This window comes from Pongo pygmaeus, chromosome 1 (genome assembly GCF_028885625.2).
Source record: "Pongo pygmaeus isolate AG05252 chromosome 1, NHGRI_mPonPyg2-v2.0_pri, whole genome shotgun sequence".
Lineage (NCBI taxonomy): Eukaryota > Metazoa > Chordata > Mammalia > Primates > Hominidae > Pongo > Pongo pygmaeus.
In genome coordinates, this window is record NC_072373.2 from 198,180,486 (window position 1) to 198,200,001 (window position 19,516).

The 19,516-nt window shown below is 42.0% G+C and overlaps 1 protein-coding gene across 21 annotated transcripts in view; it reads right to left on the reverse strand.

Moving 5' to 3' along the window:
* The window catches only part of ZBTB8A (zinc finger and BTB domain containing 8A), a 67,267-nt gene that overhangs the window by 22,511 nt on the left and 25,240 nt on the right, over nt 1-19,516 (reverse strand). For 2 of the 21 annotated variants that reach the window (XM_063666321.1, XM_063666303.1), the window contains exon 3: nt 8,622-8,740. The exons of 18 other annotated variants lie outside the window; for them this stretch is intronic. The gene's annotated coding sequence lies outside the window, so the exon portion shown is untranslated. Of the gene's footprint in view, nt 1-4,703; nt 4,817-8,621; nt 8,741-19,516 lie in introns of all 21 variants that reach the window. One more of the 21 variants, XM_063666349.1, reaches the window with a different exon arrangement.

A 19,516-nucleotide genomic window follows, 5' to 3' on the forward strand; every position in this document is an offset into this window, starting at 1 on the left:
AGACTCCGTTTCAAAAACAAAACAAACCCCAAAGCATTCTCTCCTCACATCTTCACACTGTCTTCTCATAAGGACACCAGTGATACTGGATTAAGGGCCCACCCTACCCTAGTGACCATATCTTAATTTAATTACATCTTCAATGGCCTTATTTCCAAATAAAAGACGCAGATTGGGGCTTAATCATATCATTTTGGGGGAACAAATTTAACCCATAACAATCTATTAAAATGGTATATTACATTAATGGATTTCTTGGATGTTGAATGACCTTTGTATTACTGGAATAATCTAATCCAGTCTTTACCTATGAGTGAGACTATATTAATGCCTCACCATCTGAACTCCCACCCCAGATTCAGTCACTTAACCTGAATTTTTTTTTTTTTTTTTTTTTTTTTTGAGACAGGGTCTCACTCTGTCACCCAGGCTGGATTGCCAGTGGCACAATCTTGGCTCACTATAACCTCTGCTTCCTAGGTTCAAGCAATCCTCCTACCTCAGCCTCTAGAGTAGCTAGGACTACAGGTGTGCACCACCATGCCCGGCTAATTTTCTGTATTTTTAGTAGAGATGGAGTTTCACTATGTTTCCCAGGCTGGTCCCAAACTCCTGGGCTCAAGCAATCCACCTGCCTCGGTCTCCCAAAGTGTTGGGATTACAGGTGTGAGCCACTGCACCTGGCCTAAGCGGTTATTTTAAAAATACATTAACTACTACTCAGTACTCTATGAAAGTTATAAATATGAACATATATAGAGATGAAGACCCTATAATGAATTAGTTCTCAAGGAGTTCTATCTACAATGAAGTTTCTTCCATGTTTAATATAGGCCAGGTTCTACTAGTAATGGGCTTCGAAATCCCAAATCTCCCAGAAATTATTAAATAAAAAAGACTGAGTCACTTAGCTAGGGATTGGACATTCTCATTATGTGCCCAAAGACCCAGCTTTTGCTGAGTCCTTATATGACCTTGTTTCTGGAGTACAGACAAACCCAGGATACTGTGCTAACAGAGACATAATATATGCATGGTTATGTCAGACAAGTGCGGAACAAGACATCTGGGAATATTGCTACAGAAGCATTAAATCAATGCCTAATCTTTTACAGGTTGAGTATCCTTTTTTTTTTTTTTTTTTTTTTTTTTTTTTTTTTTTTTGAGACAAAGTTTCACTCTTGTTGCCCAGGCTGGAATGCAATGGCACGATCTCACTGCAACCTCCGCCTCCCGTGTTCAAGCGATTCTCCTGTCTCAGCCTCCTGAGTAGCTGGGATTACAGGTATGTGCCACCATGCCCAGCTAATTTTTGTATTTTTAGTAGAGACAGGGTTTCTTCATGTTGGTCAGGCTGGTCTCGAACTCCTGACCTCAGGTGATCCACCCGCCTCGGCCTCCCAAAGTGCTGGGATTACATGCGTAAGCCACCGCGCCCGGCCAGGTTGAGTATTCTTTATCCAAAATGCTTGGGACCAGAAGCATTTTGAATTTCATTTTTTTTGGATTTTGGAATATTTCCATTATACTTAGGTTCAGCATCCCTAATTGGAAAATCCAAAATCTAAAATGCTCCTATCAGCATTTCCTTTGAGCATCAGGTTAGTACTCAAAAAGTTTTAGATTTTGGAGCATTTCAGATTTTGAATTTTCGGGTTAGGGATATTCAACCTGTACTAGCATATCCTCTCAGTTAAAATATAATAATTCCTCTGTTCTCTTTGAAACAAGGTAGTTGGGTCATGACTACATTTTTTTGATATGATAAATAATGCTTAATATGGTTTGGCTGTTTCCCCACCCAAAATCTCATCTTGAATTGTAATCCTCATGGGTGGGACCAGGTGGAGGTAACTGAATCATAGGAGCAGCTCCCCTCATGCTGTTCTCATTACAGTGAGTGAGTCTCACGAGATTTGATGGTGTTGTAAGCATCTGGCATTTCCTCTGCTGGCACTCACTCTATCCTGCTGCCCTGTAAAGAAGATGCCTGCTTCTCCTTCACCTTCTGCCATGATTGTAAGTTTCCTGAGGCCTCCCCAGCAATGCAGAACTGAGTCAATTAAACCTCTTTCTTTTATGAATTACCCAGTCTCGGGTATTTCTTCATATCAGTGTGAGAACAAACTAATACAATGCTGCAACAAATACTTTTGCAGGCCGGGCACAGTGGCTCACGCCTGTAATCCTAGCACTTTGGGAGGCCGAGGCAGGTGGATCACCTGAGATCAGGAATTTGAGACCAGCCTGGTCAACGTGGCGAAACCCCTTCTCTACTAAAAATACAAAAATTAGCCAGACATGTTGGAGTGCGCCTGTAATCCCAGCTACTTGGGAGGCTGAGGCAGAAGAATTGCTTGAACCTGGGGGATGGAGGTTGCAGTGAGCCGAGGTCTTACCATTGCACTCCAGCCTGGGCAAAAAGAGGGAAACTCTATCTCAAAAAATATATATATTTTTTGCATATACATCCTTGAGCATTGCTATGGTTTTAATGTCCCTACAAACTCATGTAACAGTATTAAGAGGTAGATTAAAGAAGTTATTAGGTTGTGTGGGCACCTCATTCATGTATGGATTAATGTCATTATCTTGGGAGTGGGTTAGTTAGCATGGGAGTGGGCTCCTGCTAAGAGTTTGGCCCCCTTGTTGTCTCTCTGTGTTGCTCCGGTGCTTCCTTGCCATGGGATGCCTTCCACCATCCGATGATCCTTGCCAGATGCTGGCATCAGATCTGTGAGCCAAATAAACTTCTGTTCTTTATAAATTACCCGGTCTGTGGTATTCTGTTATAGCAACAGAAACGGACTAAGATAAGCATTTAGGACATAATTTGATTCCTAGAAGTCCAGTTGTTAAGTGGGTACTGACAAACGGCCTTCCGAAAACACTATCAATTTGTATCTCCATCAATACCATAGGACAGTGCCCTTTTCCCCAGTATTTTCATTAACCTTGAAAATTCTCTCTCTCTTTTTTTTTCAGACAGAATCTTACTCTGTTGCCCAGGCTGGAGTACAGTGGGGCGATCTTGGTTCACTGCAACTTCTGCCTCCCAGGTTCAAGTGATTCTCGTGCCTCAAGCTTCCCTAGTAGCTGGGACTACAGGCATGTGCCACCATGCCCGGCTAATTTTTTTGTATTTTTAGTAGAGATGGGGTTTCACCATGTTGGCCAGGCTTGTCTCGAACTCCTGGACTCAAGTGATCTGCCTGCCTCAGCCTCCCAAACTGCTGGGATTATATACAGGCACGAGCCACTGTGCCCAGTCAATGCTCTCTTTAAAAATTTTTTTTTTTTTTTTGTTTTTTTGAGACGGAGTCTCACTCTGTAGCCCAAGCTAGAATGCAGTGGCGCGATCTTGGCTCACTGCAATGTCCACCTCCTGGGCTCAAGCGATTCTCTAATCCACCCGCCTGAGCTTCCCCAAGTTCTGGGATTACAGGTGTGAGCCACCATGCCCGGCCTCCCTTTAAAATGTTGTCCCATCTACCCTTACAGAAAAAAACAGGAAAATATCAATACTATTATTTAACATTGTCCTGGAAGTACTAGCCAATGAATTAGACAAGATAACTAACTACGACGTGTGAATATTAGAAATAATTAGTTATTACTACTGCAGGTGATACTCTATATCTATAAAGTAAAAAATGTAAAATCAGAAAACTATAGAAGTAAACTTCTTTTCCCATGTTGGAGTAACTGGTACTAGATTTGGCCTTCTGCTCTAAACAATTAGAAAAACTGAACAAAATACATGAAAAAAATTGTTTTCAGACAATGAAATCAGGGAGTATGGGACTGTGATCCCTGAGAGAATGGAACCAAGTGAGGTATGTCCTACTATCACTTTGGCTTTCTGGACTGGAATACAGGAAGAGAAAATCACACTGAATGGAGCAGAGATCAGTGTTCAGGAGCATGAGGTGCCTGGAAGTTTGAGGCAAAGTACCAGAGAAGAAGCAACTATGCAAAGAGATCAATAACTCTTCACAGGAGTCCTGAGTTTCTATGAGCAGAAAAATTCCCAGAGCTCATACACAGAGTTGGAAGATATTTAAGTTGTTTTTTTTTTTTTCTTTTTTTTTTTGAGATGGAATCTTGCTCTGTTGCCCGGGCTGGAGTGCAATGGCATGATCTCAGCTCACTGCAACCTCCGCCTCCCGGATTGAAGTGATTCTCCTGCTTCAGCCTCCTGAGTAGCTGAGATTACAGGCGCCTGCCACCACGCCTGGCTAATTTTTGTATTTTTTAGTAGAGACGGGGTTTCACCATGTTGGTCAGGCTGGTCTTGAACTCCTGACCTCAGGTGATCCACCCACCTCAGCCTCCCAAAGTGCTGGTATTTTAGGTGTTAGACAGCATGCCTGGCTGATATTTAAGTTTTGACCAGCCAGAGTAAACATTCTTTGCTGAAGCTGAACATCCAGGGCATAAAGTAGAGACCCTGGAAGAGTAATATCTTAGTAGTAGGACTAACCTAACACAACAGTAAAGATAACTCTAGAACTGCCCCAAAGCTTAAAAACAAGCCTCCAAATCAAGCTGATCCATTAACAAATTAACAAGTAAACCAAAATTCAATTAAAGACAGACAACAAAATTCAGACACTCAAAAATATGTATTTATAGTGTCCACCATTCCATAAAAAAAAAGACTAGTGCTGGGCACAATGGCATGAGGCTGTAGTCCCACCTACTTGAAATGCTGAGGCAGCAGGATCGCTTGAATCCAGGAGTTAGAGGCTGTAGCGCGCTATGATCACACCTGTAAATAGCCACTGCACTCCAGCCTGGATAACACAGTGAGAGCCTGTCTCCATAAATAAATAAATAATAAACAAATAAAATATTTTTTTTAAATCAGAAGGAAAATTAGTCAATAGAAACATCTAGAAATGAAAGAGATGCTAGAGTTAGCAAAGAATGATGTAAAAGCATTAACATATACTCAAAGATTTTTTAAAAAATGAACATATTGAAAGATATAAAAATAGTCAAATAAGATTTCTAGAAATTAGGGCCGGGCCTGGTGGCTCACGTCTGTAATCTCAGCACTTTGGGAGGCCAAGGCAGGCGGATCACTTGAGGTCAGGAGATGGAGACCAGACTGGCCAACATGGTGAAACCGCGTCTCTACTAAAAATACAAAAATTAGGCTGGATGTGGTGGCTCAGGTCTGTAATCCCAGCACTTTGGGAGGCCGGGGCAGGCAGATCACCTGAGGTCAGGAGTTTGAGACCAGCCTGCCCAACGTGGCGAAATCCCATCTCTACAAAAATACAAAAAAAAAAAAAAAAAAAAATTAGCTGGGAGTGGTGGCATGCTCCTGTAATCCCAGCTACTTGGGAGGCTGAGGCAGAAGAAGTGCTTGAACCCGTAGAGGCTGCAGTAAGCTGGGGTTGTGCCAGCCTTGGTGACAGAGCGAGACTCCATCTCAAAAAAAAAAAAATTAGCCGGGCATGGTGGCATGCACCTGTAATCCCAGCTGCTGGGGAGGCTGAGGCAGGAGAATCACTTGAACCCGGGAGGTGAAGGTTGCAGTGAGCTGAGATTGCACCACTGCACTCCAGCCTGGGCAACAGAGCAACACTCCCTTTCAAAAAAAAAAAATTTATAGAAATTTAAAAAATGCAATATCTGGGCCAAGTGAAGTGGCTCATGCCTGTAATCCCAGTATTTTGGGAGGCTGAAGCAGGCAGATTACTTGAGGCCAGGAGTTTGAGACCAGTCTGGTCAACTTGGTGAAACCCCCTCTCTACTAAAAGTACAAAAATATTAGCAGGGGTGGTGGCAAACACCTGTAATCCCAGCTACTGGGGAGGCTAGGGCATGAGAATCATTTGAACCTGGGAGGTGGAAGCTACAATGAGCTGAGACCGTGCCACTACACTCCAGCCTGGGTGACAGAGAAAGACTCTGTCTCAAAAAAAAAAAAGAATACAATATCTGAAATTAAAAATGCACTAGATGGGCTTAACAAGAGATTATAAACTGCAGAAGACTACTCCATGAATTTGAAGACATGAAGTGGAAATTATCTGAACTAAAGTTAAAAAAAAAAAAAAAAGACTGATGGCAGGGCTCAGTGGCTCATGCCTGTAATCCCAGCATTTTGGAAGGGTGAGGCGGGTGGATTGCCTGAGCTCAGGAGTTCAACACCAGCCTGGGCAACAGAGTGAAACACACCTGTAATCCCAGCTACTGAGGAGGTTGAGGCATGAGAATCACTTGAACCTGGGAGGCAAAGATTGCAGTGAACTGAGATCGAGCCACTGCACTCCAGCCTGGGCAACAGAGCAAGACTGTCTCAAAAAGAAAACAAAAAAGGACTGACAAAAAATGAACAGAGGCCAGGCATGGTGGCTCACATCTGTAATCCCAGCACTTTGGGAGGCCAAGGCAGGCAGATCACCTGAGGTCAAGAGTCGAGACCAGCCTGGCCAACATGGTGAAACTCTGTCTTTACTAAAAAATACAAAAAATTGGCTTGGCGTTGTGGTGCACACCTGTAATCCCAGCTACTAGGGAGGCTTAGCCAGGAGAATCGCTTGGACCTGGAAGGCGGAGGTTGCAGTTAGCTGAGATCATGACACTGCACTCCAGCCTGGATAACAGAGTGAGACTCCATCTCAAAAAAAAAAAAAAAAACAGTCTGTGCATGGTGGCTCTTGCCTGTAATCCCAGCACTTTGAGAGGCCGAGGTGGGCGGATCACTTGAGGTCAGGAGATGGAGATCAAACTGACCAACATTGTGAAACCCTGTGTCTACTAAAAATACAAAAATTAGGTTGGGCGTGGTGGCTCAGGCCTATAATCCCAGCACTTTGGGAGGCCGAGGCAGGCAGATCACCTAAGGTCAGGAGTTTGAGACCAGCCTGGCCAACATAGTGAGACCCCGTCTCTACTAAAAAACACAAAAATTAGCCAGGCATGGTGGTGGGCACCTGTAGTTCCAGCTACTCAGGAGGCTGAGGCAGAAGAATCGCTTGAACCCGGGAGGTGGCGGTTGCAGTGAGCCAAGATTGCACCATTGCACTGCAGCCTGGGCAACAAGAGCGAAACTGTCTCAAAGAAAAAAAAATGAACAGAGCTTTAGTGAAATGTGGAACAATATCAAATAGTCTAACATATTTGCAACTGAGGTTCCAGAAAAGGTGGGGACAGAAAAAACATTTGAAGAAAAAGGGAAAAACAGAAATATACTGTAAGGTTCTTATAATATACATGAGAAGTTGGCAAACTTTTACTTAAAAGGCCACACAGTAAATACTTTTGGCTTTGCAGGCTATGTGGCCTCCATTGCAACTACTCAACTCTGTCCTTATAGCACAAAATGTGTCATATTTATGTAGACATTTTGGACTTGATGAAAAAATATATAAATAAATGACCATGGCTATGTTCCCATAAAACCTTATTTACAAAAGCAGGTAGGCATTCAGGCTTGGCTTGAAGGCTGTAGTTTGTGAAATCTGCTATATATGAAGCTCTATAATATGTGATGAGTAATAAGTGAAATGCTTATTGTGATGAGGGAAAATGCATATTGTAACCCTGAGAGCAACTACTAACAATAAGACAGAGATTAAGTTAATAAGCCAATAGTGGAGATGAAACAGAATACTAAAAAAGTGCTCAATATTCTTTTCGTTTGTTTGTTTCAGGGATAGGGTCTCGGTTTGTTGTCCAGGCCGGAGTTCAGTGGCATGATTACAGCTTTACTGTAACCTTGAACTCCTGGCCTCAAGTGATCCTCCCACCTCAGTCCCCTGAGTAGCTGGGACTACAGGAGACCACCATCATGCCTAATTTTTTTTAAAAAATTTTTTGCAGAGATGGGGTCCTGCTATGTTGCCCAGGCTGGTCTTGAACTCCCAGCCCTAAGCAATCCTCCCACCACGGACCCTCAAAGTATTGGGATTATAGGCATGAGCCACTTCAATATTCTTTAACTGAGGCAGGATAAAGAAAAGCAAAAGAACAAAAGATGGGCCGGGCATAGTGGCTCACACCTGTAATCTCAGCACTTTAGGAGGCTGAGGCGGGCAGATCACGAGGTCAGGAGTTCGAGACCAGCCTGGCTAACATGGTGAAACCCCATCTCTACTAAAAATACAAAAATTAGCCAGGTATAGTGGCGAGCGCCTGTAATCCCAGCTACTCAGGAGGCTGGAGCAGGAGAATCGCTTGAGGAGGCTGGAGCAGGAGAATCGCTTGAAACCTGAAGGCAGAGGTTGCAGTGAGCTGACATTGTGCCGCTGCACTCCAGCCTGGGGGAAAGAGCGAAACTCTGTCTCAAAAAAAAAAAAAAAAAGAAAAGAAAAGAAAAAGAACAAAAGACATTAAAAAAAAGTTGGCATAAATAGAAAACAAATAGCAAGATAGTACACTTAAATCCAACTATACTGATAATTATATTAAATGTTAATAGTCTGAAATCCATTTAAAAAGGACATTATCAGGTCAGGCATGGTGGCTCATGCCTGTAATGCCAGCACTTTGAGAGGCCAAAGTGGGCGAACTACTTGGGGGCAGCAGTTCAAGACCAGCCTGGGCAACATAGAGAGACACCCATCTCTACAAAATAAAAATTAGCTTGGCATGGCAGCATGTACCTGTGGTCCCAGCTACTGATGGGGCTGAGTTGTGAGGATCACTTGCGCTTAGGAGGTCAAGTCTGCAGTGAACCATGTTAGCACCACTGCAACTCTAGCCTGGGTGACAGAGTGAGATCCTGTCTCAAAATAATAAAATAAATAAAACACTTGAGCAATACTATCAACCAACTTGGACAAATTTACATTTACAGCACACTCTACACAAGAGCAAAATATACATTCTTTTTAAGTACATAGCAAACATTAATCAAGATAGACCATACCCTGAGCCATAAAACATGTTATAATTTTTTAAAAAATTTTTATTCTTTAATTTTAGAGACAGGGTCTTGCTCTGTCTTTCAGTCTGGAGTGCAGGGCTACAATCATAGCTCACTATAACCTCAAACTTCTGGGCTCATGCAATCCTCCAGCCTCATCTTCCCAAGTAACTAGGACCACAGGTGCATGCCACCACACCTGGCTAATTTTTAAGTTTTTTATAGAGTCAGGGGTCTGCCTACATTGCCCAGGCTGGTCTCAAACTCCTGGCCTCAAGTTATCCTCCTGCCTCAGCCTCAGGGATTACAGGTGTAAGCCACCGCACCTGGCCTAAGTTTAGTATGTTTAAAGGATTAAAATCACACAGAGTACTTTCTCTGACCATATGGAATCAAACTAGAAGTCAACAGCATGTGAAAATCCTGAAATACTTGGAAATTAAACATTAAACTTCTAAATAAATAGACATTTATAGAACACTCTACACAAATCAAAATTTGTTGTCTGTCGTTCAAGCAGTTTAGAAGAAAACATATAGTTCGTTTTTTATTTTATTTATTATTTTTTATTTTTTGAGACAGAGTTTTCGCTCTTGTTGCCCAGGCTGGAGTGCAATGGTGCAACCTCAGCTCACTGCAACCTCCGCCTCCCGGGTTCAAGCGATTCTCCTGCCTCAGCCTTCCGAGTAGCTGGGATTACAGGCATGCGCTGCCACACCCGGCTAATTTTTTGGATTTTTAGTAGAGACGGGGTTTCACCATGTTGGTCAGGTTAGTCTCGAACTCCCGACCTCAAGTGATCCGCCCGTCTCGGCCTCCCAAAGTGCTGGGATTACAGGCGTGAGCCACTGCACCCAGCCAGGAAAATGTATAGTTTTAAATGCTTATATTTAAAAAAAAAAAGTTTTAGCTAGGTGTGGTGGCTTTTGCCTGTAATCCCAGTACTTTGGGAGGCTGTGATGGGCAGATCACTTGAGCCCAGGAGTTCGAGACCAGCCTGGGCAACACAGTGAAACCCTGTCTCTACAAAAAATACAAAAAATTAGCCAAGTGTGGTGGCTTGCGCCTGTAGTCCCAGCTATTTGGGAGTCTAAGGTGGGAGAATCACCTGAGCCCAGGAAGTCGAGGCTGCAGTGAGCCATGATCACACCACTGCACATCAGCCTGGGTGATGGGGGTGAGACCCTTCTCAATTAAAAAAAAAAAAAAAAGAAGAAAGTTCTGAAAAAATTAATGAGTTAAGTTTCAACTTAAGAATCTAGAGAAGGGCCGGGCGCGGTGGCTCACGCCTGTAATCCCAACACTTTGGGAGGCCGAGGCGAGCAGATCACGAGGTCAGGAGTTCGAGACCAGCCTGACCAACATGCTGAAACACCGTCTCTACTAAAACAAAAAAAAAAATTAGCCGGGCATGGTGGCACACACCTGTAGTCCCAGCTACTCAGGAGGCTGAGGCAGGAGAATCACTTGAACCTGGGAGGGGGAGGTTGCAGTGAGCAGAGATCGTGCCACTGCACTCCAGCCTGGGTGACAGAGGGAGACCCAGTCTCAAAAAAAGAAAAAAAAAAAAAGAATCTACAGAAAAGGAGATCAAATTAAACCCAATGTATGTAGAAGGAAGGAAATGAACAAAATAGAAACCAAAGAAATGATAGAGAAAAATCAATGAAACCAAAGCTGGTTATCTATATCAGTATCAATAAATTAATCATTATCAATAAAGATTGATTAACCTTTAGCTAGATCAACCAAGAAAAAAAAAAAGAAGACATAAATTACCAGTATTAGGAATGAAAGAGGGAAGCATCACTACAGATTCTACAAACATTGAAAGAATAAAAAGAAACTATTATGAACTCTATGCTAGTACATTCAACAAATTAAATGAAACAGATGAATTCCCTGAGTGATATAAGTGATCAAAATTAGTACAAGAGGCCGGGCATAGTCACTCACGCCTGTAATCCCAGCACTTTGGGAGGCCAAGGCAGGTGGATTACCCGAGGTCAGGAGTTTTGAGATTAGCCTGGCCAACATGGCGAAACCCCATCTCTACTAAAAATACAAAAATTAGCCAGGTGTGATGGTGTGTGCCTATAATCCTAGCTGCTCAGGAGGCTGAGACATGAGAATTACTTGAACCCAGGAGGCGGAAGTTGCAGTAAGGTGAGATCACGCCACTGTACTCCAGTAAGGTGAGAGTGAGACTCTGTCTCAAAAAAAAAAAAAAAAACCTAGTACAAGAAAAAAATTAGAAATCTGAATAGCCATATATCAAACTTAAAATTTAAATTATATTAAATCAATTTAAAATATAATTTAAAAATATAATTTAGAAACTGCCCACAAAGAAAACTCCAGACCCAAATGGCTTCAGTGTTGAATTCTACCAAACATTTAAGAAAGACATAATACTCATCTATACAAACACTTTCATAAAATAGACAAGGAGAAAAACTTTCAACTCATTTTATGAGGCCAGTATTACTCTGACACCTAAACCAAAGACATAAAACTTACAAAGAAAGTAAAACTACAGACCAATATCCCTTGTAAACACAGACACAAAAATCCTAAATTAGCTGGGCATGGTGGTGTGCACCTGTAGTCCCAGCTACTCAGGAGGCTGAGACAGGAGAATCACTTGAACCTGGGAGGCAGAGGTTGTAGTAAGCCAAGATTGTTCCACTGCACTCTAGCCCAGGTGACAGAGTGAGATTCTGTCTCAAAAAAAAACCCCAACTTAATATTATATTTGTGGCCACGCGCAGTGGTTCACACCTGTAATCCCAGCACTTTGAGAGGCCGAGGTGGGTGGATCACCTGAAGTCAGGAGTTCGAGACCAACCTGGCCAACATAGTACAACCCTATCTGTACTAAAAGTACAAAAAAATTAGCTGGGCATGGTGGCGGATGCCTGTAATACTAGCTATTTGGGAGGCTGAGGCAGGAGAATTGCTTGAACCCAGGAGGCAGAGGTTGCAGTGAGCCAAGATCGAACCATTGCACTCCAGCCTGGGTGACAGAGCGAGACTTTGTCTCAAAAAAAAAAAAAATTATATTTGTAAATCAAATATATATGAAAGGATAATACCAAGTGAGGTTTATCGCTGGAATACAAGATGTTTAACAGTTGAAAATTAATCAGTACAATCCACTACATTAACAGAACAAAAAAAAAATAAGGCTATCTCAACAGACACAGAACAGACATTTGAAAAATCCAACACTTATTCATAATAAAAACTCTAGTGAAATAGAAATAAAGGAAACTTCCTCAGCTGCTAAAGGCCAACTACAAAAAGCCAACTGCTAATACCTTTCTTAACTGTGAAAGATAAAATGCTTTCCCCCTAAGGCAGGGAATAGGGCAAAGATTTGTGCTCTCAACTATTTCTATCCGACACTGTACTAGAGGTGTTGGTCAGTGCAGTAAGAGATGTTAAAGAAATAACAGGCATAGGCCGGGCGTGGTGGCTCACACCTGTAATCCCAGCACTTTGGGAGGCTGAGGTGGGCGGATCACCTGAGGTCAGGACTTTGAGACCAGCCTGACCAACATGGTGAAACCCCATCTCTACTAAAATTACAAAAATAAGCTGGGCATGGTGGTGGGCACCTGTAATCCCAGCTACTCAGGAGGCTGAGGCAGGAGAATTGCTTGAACTTGGGAGGTGGAGGTTGCAGTGAGCCAAGATTGCACCATTGCACTCCAGCCTGGGAGCCTGGGTGACAGAGCGAGACTCAGTCTCAAAAAAAAAAAAAAAAAAAAAAAAAAGAAGGAAAGAAATAACAGGCATAAAGAGTAACAAGGAAAAAGAAAACTTATTGTTTATAGATGACACAATTATGTACACAGAAAATCCTATAAAGAATCTTCTTGAACAAATAACTGAATTTAACAAGGTCATAGGATACAGGATCAACATATGAAAATCAGTTTTATTTCTATATGTTAGCAATGAACAGTTGGAAAATAAAATTTTTAAACAATCCATTCATAAGAGCACCAAAAATGCTTAGGGGTCAATATAACTAAATTATTTGCAAACTCTATATATTTAAAACCACAAAATACTTGAGAGAAATATAAACAATCCAAATAAGTGGAAAGATAAGCCATGCAGATGAATTAGAAGAAACAGTTAATATGTCAATTCTATTCAAGTGGACGTACAGGATTAATGTAATCCCAACAAAATCCAAGCAAATTTATCTTTGTAGAAAGTATCAAGCTGCTTCTAAAATTTAAACAGAATTCAGTGGACCTAAAATAGCCAAAACAATTTTGAAAAAGAAGAAGAAAAGGGAACTTACCCTACGTAATTACAAGACTTACTATAACTATGGTAACCAAGATAGTATATTATTGGCAGTAAGACAGGCACATAGATCAATGGAATAGAGTCCAGAAATAGACACATGAATATATTATCAATTGATTTTTTAGTCAGGTTTACTTTATCAATTGGCTTTTGACGAAGATATCACAGTCACTCAATGGGGAAAGGTTCATGTTTTCAAACAAATGGTGCCAGAACAACTGGATATCCATTAGAGAAGAAAAAAGAATCTTGATTCTTACTTTACACAACATACAAATTTTCATTTGACAAGGATCATAGAAAAAGTTCATAGAAAAAGATCGTGGTAAAAGCTAAATTTCAGAAGAAAACAAAGGAGAAAGTCTTCGGGACCTTGGGGTGGGCAAAGATTTCTTAAGACACAAAAAGTGTGAAGTACACCAAGTGCAGTGGCTCACACCTGTAATCCCAGCAATTTGGGAGGCCGAGGTGGACGGATTGCTTGAGACCAGGAGTTCAAGAGTAGCCTGGGGAACATAGCAAAACCCTATCTCTATTTCTTACAGAAAATTAAAAAAAAAAAAAAAGAAATAGCATGAACTGTAAGAAAAAGTTGACAAATGGCTTTATCAAAATTCTGCTCTTTTAAAGACACCATTAAGGAAAGGAAAAGCTGGCTGGGCACGGTGGCTCACGCCTGTAATCCCAGCACTTTGGGAGGCTGAGGCGGGCGGATCACGAAGTCAGGAGATTGAGACCATCCTGGCTAACACGGTGAAACCACGTCTCTACTAAAAATACAAAAATTAGCCGGGCGTGGTGACGGGCGCCTGTAGTTCTAGCTACTCGGGAGGCTGAGGCAGGAGAATGGTGTGATCCCGGGAGGCGGAGCTGGCAGTGAGCTGAGATCGTATCACTGCACTCCAGCCTGGGCAATAGAGCAAGACTCTGTCTCAAAAAAAAAAAAAAAAAAAAAGAAAGGAAAACCAGACCACAAACCAGGATAAAATATTTGCAGTATATATATCTGACAAAAGAGTTGTACCCAGAATACATAAAGAACTCAACAATAGGACAAAAAACCCATGGGCAAATGATTTGAACAGACACTTCATAATAGAAAACAAACAAAATAAGCACATGAAAAGATGTCACTGGTCATCAGGGAAATGCCAATTAAAACCACGAGGAAATGTCATTACACACCCACCATGATGGCTAAAGACAAAATGACTGACAATACCAAATGTTGGCAAGGATGTGGAGAAGTTGGTTCTCTCATGTATTGCTGGTGGAAATGTAAAATGCTACAGTCACTTTGGAAAACTATTTAGCAGTTCTAATAAAGTTATACCTACTCTAAGACCCAGCAGTTCCACTCCTAGGTATTTATACAAGAGAAATGAAAACACATGACTACAAAAAGATTTATACAAGAATTTTCATAGCAGCTTTGTTCATATTAGCCCCAAATTGGAAATAAAATGTGCATCCACTGGTGAATAAATAAATTGTAGTATATCCATACCATGGAATACTACTGAACAATAGAGCCAACAAACCTCTGATACAAGCAATGATGTGAATGACTCTCAGAATCATTAGGCTCAATGAAAGAAGCCAGACACCAAAGAATGCCTACTGTGGGAGTCCAGTTATATGAAATCTTAGAATAGGCAGAACTAATTTATAATCACGTAAGGGAGATTACAGTTGCCTGAAACTGGGAACAAAACAGGAGGCTCTACTACAAAATGGCATAAGAAAAAAAAGGCATGAGGGAAATTGTAGGTGATGAAAATGTTTCATATATTATTTATGGTGATTATTACATATGAACATACGTCAAACATTAAACTGTATATTTACAATAGGTGCATTTTATTGTATGTAAATTATATCTTAATTTTTTCTCTAGACGGAGTCTTGCTCTGTCGCCCAGGCTGGAGTGCAGTGGCATGATCTCAGCTCACTACAACCTCTGCCTCCCAGCTCCCAGGTTCAATCAATTCTCCTGCCTCAGCCTCCCTAGTAGCTGGGATTACAAGTGCGTGCCACGACACCTGGCTAATTTTTTTGTATTTTCAGTAGAGATGGGGTTTCACCATGTTATCCAGGCTGGTCTCAAACTCCTGACCTCATGATCTGCCTGCCTTGGCCTCCCAAAGTGCTGGGATTATAGGCGTGAGCCACTGTGCCCAGGCTAAATTATTATTATTATTATTTTTTTTTGTGTGTGTGACAGTCTCGCTCTGTAGCCCAGGCTGGAGTGCAGTGGCGCGATCTCAGCTCACTGCAAGCTCTGCCTCCCGGGTTCATGCCATTCTCCTGCCTCAGCCTCCCGAGTAGCTGGGCCTACAGGCGCCCGCCATCACACCCGGCTAATTTTTCTATTTTAGTAGAGACAGGGTTTCACCATGTTAGCCAGGATGGTCTCGATCTCCTGACCTTGTGATCCGCCTGCCTTGGCCTCCCAAAGTGCTGGGATTACAGGTGTGAGCCACCATGCCTGGCCTAAATTATATCTTAATAAAGTCAATTAAATAAACCTAGAAACAAAAGAATTTGGTAAAAGAGCCAGTTTATGACAAAATTAATACACAAAAATAGCTAGGTGGCAGATACAAGAAAAGATCCCTGATATGGTTTGGATTTGTGTCCCCCAGCCAAATCTCATGTTGAATTGTAATCCCCAGTGTTAGAGAGGGGACCTGGTGGAAGGTAACTGGATCATGGGAGCAGATTTCCCTCTTGCTATTCTTGTGATAGTGAGTGAGTTCTCACGAGATCTGGTTGTTTAAAAGTGTGTAGCACCTCCTCCTTCACTCTCTTTCTCCTGCTCCAGACATATAGGATGGGCCTGCTTCCCCTTTGCCTTTTGCCATCACTGTAAGTTTCCTGAGGCCTGCCCAGTCATGCTTCCTTTACAGCCTGTGGAACTGTGAGCCAATTAAACCTCTTTTCCGTATAAATTACCCAGTCTTAGGGAGTTCTTTATAGCAATGCAAGAATGGACTAATACAATCCCTTTCACAAAAATAAATGAAGTTAAATACTTTGACCTCCAGTGGCTCCCATCTCACTGAGAAAGAAATCCAAAGTCTTTACCCTGGTCTAAAAGTGCTGCCAGATCTCCAAAAGATCTCCCCTACCTGCAGCTCTCACCTTACTGCTTTTGATGCCTCCCAAGGTGCCAAGCTCATTCCTGGCATCCCTTGTGTCTGAAACATTCCTCACCCAGGAGTGAAGGATCTTCACATAATTTCTTCCCCAACTCTACACAAGTCTTTGCTTAAATGTCACTTCATCAGAGGTTTCCTTGACAAGCCCATCTTTAGTATGGGGAGCTTTAGTTAATCACTATGGCTCAATAGCTATTGTCATAGAAACTACACCATATGAGGTATAGATTAGGAAACATGATAGCTGTCTTCCAATACTGAAAGGCAATTATGTGGAAGAACTAGAATTATTTTGTTTTTATTATTATGTATTTTTAATTATTATTATTTTTGAGACGGAGTCTTGCTCTGTCGCCCAAGCTGGAGTGCAGTGGCACTATCACGGCTCATTGTAGTCTTGACTTCCCAGGCTCAGGTGACCCTCCCACCTTAGCCTCCTGAGTAACTGGGACTAGAGGTATGCACCACCATGCCCAGCTAATTTTTTCTTTCTTTTTCTTTTTTTTTTTTTGTAGAGATAGGGTCTATTTTGCCTATGCTGGTCTCAAACCTCTGGCCTCAAGTGATCTGCCTACCTTGGCCTCCCAAAGTGCTGGGATTATAGGCATGAGCCACTGCACCCAGCTGTAGAATTACTCTGTCTCTCTCTTTTTTTTTTGAGATGGAGTCTTGCTCTGTCGCCCAGGCTGGAGTGCAGTAGCGCGATCTCAGCTCACTGCAATCTCCGCCTTCCGGGTTCACGCCATTCTCCTGCCTCAGCCTCCCAAGTAGCTGGGACTACAGGCGCCCACCACCATGCCTGGCTAATTTTTTTGTATTTTTAGGAGAGACGGGGTTTCACCGTGTTAGCCAGGATGGTCTCAATCTCCTGACCTCGTTATCCGCCTGCCTCAGCCTCCCAAAGTGCTGAGATTACAGGCGTTAATCTCTACCTTCCTCACGGAAATAAATTATATTTTCAGCCACTGTTCTCTCTGTCTGCCAAAGAGGAAACAAATGCAAAACAGGCCTGATACCATGCTATTATAGGGCCATTTCACATCATGTTGTTAAATCATGAAGGCGCAAGTCATTTGTCAAAAATACATTTACTTAAAACATATTACAGGCGTGAGCCACTGTGCCCGGCCAGAATTATTCTCTTAATAGGTCTAGTAGACTAGGCTTCTAGACTAAGCACTGGTATCTAAGCTCCAAAAGGTATGAGTCTCTGTTTTTTCCACCTCAGCATCCCTAGCACAGTGCATAATGTCCAGCATATAGATGCTCAGTCAGTATTTGTTGAATGAACAAATATTCACTAAAAAGCAAATGGACCAAAATATAGCACTAAAGGGAAATTAATTTGTGCTCATAAAGAACAGCTATTTATTTATTTATTTTTAATTAAAAAAATTTTTTTTAAAGACGGTCTCCATCTGTCACCCAGGTTGGACTGCAGTAGGTGATCACAGCTTACTGCAGCCTCAGACTCCTGGGCTCAAGAGGCCCTCTCGCCTCAGCCTCCTGAGTAGCTGGGGTTACAGGGCACGCCACCATGCCCAGCGAATTTTTTAATTATTTTGTAGAGACACGGTCTTGCTATGTTGCTCAGGTTGATCTTTAACTTCCAGCCTCAAGCGATCCTCCAGCCTGGGCCTCCCAAAGTGCAGGGATTATGGGCAGGCATAACCCACTGTGCCCAGCCTTAAAACGGATTTCTTTTTCTCTTTTCTTTTTTTTGGGGGAGGGGACAGGGTCTCGCCCTGTCGCCCAGCATGGAGTGCAATGGCATGATCCCAGCTCACTGCAGCCTCAACGTCCTGGGCTTAAGCAATTTTTCAATCTCAGTCTCCCGGCTGGGACTACAGGCACATGCCACCATGCCTGGCTAATTTTTGTGTTTTTTTGTAAAGATGGGGTTTTGCCATCTTACCCAGGCAGTCTCAAACTCCTGAGCTCAAGCAATCAACTCATCTTGGCTTCCCAAAGTGTTGGGATTACAGGTATGAGCCACTGCACCCAGTCAAAATGTATTTCTTACTGTGGGTTTTGGTAAGAAAAATTTGAGAAACACTGGGCCAAATTGATTAACAACAGAATTAGTCACTTTGCAAAGTAACACTTTCTATGCTACCATTGTAGCAGAGGTGGAATGTCATTGATTTAGGGTGACTGCATTTGGTAGGAGGTGGGACTGTACGATCTCTCAGGATTGTTCCAACTTCAACACTTTTAAACTATTTTGTTGCAGTTAAATGATATACTACATATGTTCCTGTTTGTTACAGTGAGATCCTGAAATAAATCAAGTTATACTATAAAATGCCAGCATAAGTTGTTGGGGTTTTTTTTTTAGATACTCTAAAAATGAGAGAAACTATTGGTTCTACTTTGTGTATTAATTGTTTTAGGTATATTTTGCTATTGAACACGTGTGCTTTATTATTTGGTATTTTGGTGAAAGATTAGAGACAGAGAGATGAATCCTTTTTCCTGAAGAGGTTATAGGTCAAAGGCTGAGGGTAGAGAATTTGTACCCCTAAATTCTAGAGAGGGAATTTCATTCTGCTTTTAAAGAATAATTCTGTTAAAAACAGGCTATTGGCTTCCATTACCCAGACATCTGTGTTACATTTCCACTTACCTAATAAAGCTCCAGACTTTTTTTCAATGTGAAATCATAAAAGCTTCAGACCTAAAGTGGCCCAAAAGTATTATGGTTTTATCACAGCTTATAACGTAAAAATTCTAACGTATCAATCACACTAGAGAAACACTGAAGCTTGGCACTGGGATGGAGTAAAAATGGTAAAATACCAGTCATCTCGAGTTCTTAGGGATGGGTTATTCTGGTGCACTATTTTCTAAGGAATGAGAAATAAAGCAGTAATGTCCTTTGAGACCCTAAGGTAAAGAAGCCATAGAAATCTGGCGTGTCCCTTTCTGAGTGCTGTCACTGCTCACCATTCAAATACTGCAATGTCCTCAGGACCAGTGACAGCATGCAGTCTGCTCACCGTGCCCATGGTTTCAAATTAGCTGTTGCAAAACTGAGATAAAATGACCTTGCTGGCATCTCAGTATCAATTTTGCATAATGTCAAAATACAGCTCTGGTATCAATAACATTATTAAGAAGCAAGATGTACTCCCCATCCTCTTTA